We start from the raw sequence: 3,123 nt of genomic DNA on the forward strand, positions 1-3,123 counted from the left end.
TTGTCCTGTAGTTAGGATTTAGCGGGTTGGATGATGGATGGATGGATGAATGGATGTTGTTCTTTTGATTTGTTTCCTGATCTTCACAGGTGAGTTAATCCTGGTGGTCCGGACTGCTGAATTCCTGATGATTCTCGTCCTTTTTTGAGCCCCTGACGTGTTCTTCTTGTGATCTTCTGATTCTTTTCTATTTCGGTGGCCCAGCTGCTGTTCTTCTTTTTATTCTTTAATTCTCCGTGTGGTTTGATGTCACTGAGATGTCAATTGTGTCATTTCTAACACCTACCAGCAGGTGGCGATGCTAGCAGGTCACTCTGCCATTTTGCTCTGAATGGGCAGCTCAGGTCAGAGGAGAGCTGGGAGTGGACAGCAGTGGTCAGCAGTAATGGGGGGTCACTTCACAGTCCACTCAGACCACCTCTGTGCCCAGGGGACTGGACTTTGGGATGCTGAGTGTCCATTCAGAGCTCGTCCAGTGGCTTTATTACAAATTAGGAGAGAAATAAGAAAACTGAGGTCACCAGCAGTGAGGCCTTTAGTGGACAGAGGTCAGCTGGTCAGTGCCACCGGTCAGCATGTGACGTGAGAGTGTCAGAAGTGTCACATGTCAGTCCTGTCCACCCTGTCCATTATGTCACTGATCACACAGTCAGTCCAGTCTTTGTCACAATAGACAGACAGAGGGTCCACATCGTCTAAGTGGTCTGACATCAGGAGAGCCCACCATGACAGACACTCGAGTGTCGTGCTCTCTGATGTCCAGCAGTGACCGGCGTGTCTAACAGGAATCTGTGGATGGGGTCCTGCAAATCAGTCAAAGCCCCTCCATGTGCTGAGTCCTCAGTTACAAACACAAACCCAAGGTGGTCCTTCCGCTGTCATCGGCTTTGACAAGTCAGTCTGGACCCTCGAGTGCAGGACACTGTCAGCCTCATGTCCTTCACATTTCTGTCCAGTGTCCACATGTCACTTTGAGTGACTTGTCACCAGTCAGTGTGGCAGGAAGGCAGAAGATGCTGTCAGGTATATAGCGCCTTACCTTAAAAGGACAGCGGTGGTCTCAGGATCAAAGTGCATTTCAGTGAAGACGGCGCAGTCATTGAGCCCTTGTGCTGTGTGTCCTTCTGTCTGTCTGTCTGTCCTCACTCGTCTCTCTTCTTCTTCACAGGTTGGTCTTTTGTGGTTTCACCTCAGCCTGCTGCTCAGCTCTCTCCTCAGTCCTCTCATCTCCAGTCTCACAGCTGACTGTACTGGTGCTGAACAACAACAACAACATGGGAGATTCAGGGGCTCGTCAGCTAAGTGAGGGGCTCAGGAGTGACAACTGTAAATTAGAGACTCTGGAGTGAGTAAAGAGGGGGAGGGGTGGGGGTGTGAATGTGTTATTGGTGGGCGGGCTGATCACATGACAGGACATGGAGTGACCAGAGTGACAGTGACAAGTGGACCTGACTGAGGTGACAGACAGGAAGGACAATAAAGATAAGGAGAGACAGACAGAGGAAGATGAGGAGGAGTGTGAGATGGACAAGAAGAAGAAGAAATGGACAGCAGCTGAGTGTCCAGCCAGAGACAGGGGGACAAAGACACAGGGGATCAGGACAGCAGACAGAGTGGACAGGAGGAGAGGGGGACATGACAGTCTGGGGGCTGAGGGTCATTTGGAAAAAACAAGAAAGAGCAGAGCAGCAGACAGTGGGATCAGTGGACAAGAGGAAGAAACAAGATGGAGGATGAGAGACGAGCAGAAGACCAAATGAGAGAAGACATGAGAATGAGGAGGAGAAGAAGAGAAAATGAAGAGAGACGGAGCACTAGAGAGACAGACAGGAAGTGACCACAGGGGGACAGAGGGGGCAACAGCACGTCAACTGGACAGACCACCTTCTTTATGAAATGTGACGCGACCTGCAGGCCTTCAGAGGATGTTGACCAATCGGTGAGTGGACTGAGTGACTGACAGGCCGACACCCACGTCATGTGACTTAGATGAGCACAGACACTGAGAGGAATTCTGGGTGACATCAGGGGGCGTGTCAGTGTGACAGTCCAGTGTGTGTGTGGCACCCCCTGCTGTTTGTAACTCACATTTGTGTCTCCTCACAGGCTGTGGAGTAATGGGATCAGTAAGAGTGAGAAGAGGAACCTGTGGTCACTACAGGGAGAGCTGAGGAGGTCTGGACGTCAGCTGACTATCTACACATGAGAAGACCAGCAGTGGTGATCAGACAGACCCCTGTCAGTGATGAAGCCCCCCGTCCACTCACCCCTAAACTCTCCTCTTTCCTCTTTTTCTTCTCCTCTCAGCTCTGCTCCTCATTTAATAAACTCTCCGTGTCCCCTCAGACTGTGTGCTCCTCCTTTAACGTCACTTTTGTTTTTAACACCTTGAGACCCTCAACTGGTGACAAAACTCAAGCAGACTCGGACCTGCAGACCCCCGAGTTTCACCACTAGAGGCAGTAAAGCAGTGGGGGTCATCCTGTAAAAGCCCCCCAAGTCGCCTGTCCAGTCGAGGAGCAAAGAGAGGTGGACAGTCCAGCTGTGGGATGGCAGCGGGCCTGAAGCTGTAGTGACACTGGGGACGAGCCTGTGACAAACCCTGGACAGGACGCTGGTCCATCACAGGACACCATCAGCACTCATCTCCATCGTCACTCGGTGTCATTTGAACCCGTGTCTGCTCCGTGTCCCCCAAGTCCTGTGTGCCACCTGCTGATTCTCCTTTGGTGACACTTTAACTCCTACATGGCTCTGTTTTGATTATCATTTTCTTTTTTATTCCGTCATCTCCATTTCACCGTCCCCTCCAGTCGTGTCCTCGTGGTGAGCAGTGGCCTGAACAAGTGAGCCATTAAAAAGAAATAAAAGAAAAGACGAGGAGAACATGGAGGAGTGTGGAGATGGGATGGACTGGTGCTGTCCAGGGTGGGGTCCTGACTTGATGTGGACAAATGGCTACTGAGGGACCACAACCTGAACTGGACTGAGGGGGTTTAGAAAATGGATGGACAAACAGAGAAATAAACTGAACTGGAAATTAAGAAAGAAACTGGGAAATAAAATAAGAGTGGGAGTGGGATGAGGGTCTAAAGGAAACAAGTGGGGGACCCCAGCCTGAGG

General features: G+C 50.8%; 1 long non-coding RNA gene across 1 annotated transcript; it reads left to right on the plus strand.

Moving 5' to 3' along the window:
- Positions 1-1,262: 1,262 nt before the first annotated feature.
- Positions 1,263-2,345, plus strand: LOC114645019 (uncharacterized). The gene is made up of 2 exons (XR_003715099.2): positions 1,263-1,345; positions 2,107-2,345. It is a non-coding gene; the product is annotated as an uncharacterized LOC114645019 (long non-coding RNA).
- The last annotated feature ends 778 nt before the right edge of the window (positions 2,346-3,123 follow it).

Source organism: Erpetoichthys calabaricus, chromosome 4 (assembly GCF_900747795.2).
Source record: "Erpetoichthys calabaricus chromosome 4, fErpCal1.3, whole genome shotgun sequence".
NCBI lineage: Eukaryota > Metazoa > Chordata > Cladistia > Polypteriformes > Polypteridae > Erpetoichthys > Erpetoichthys calabaricus.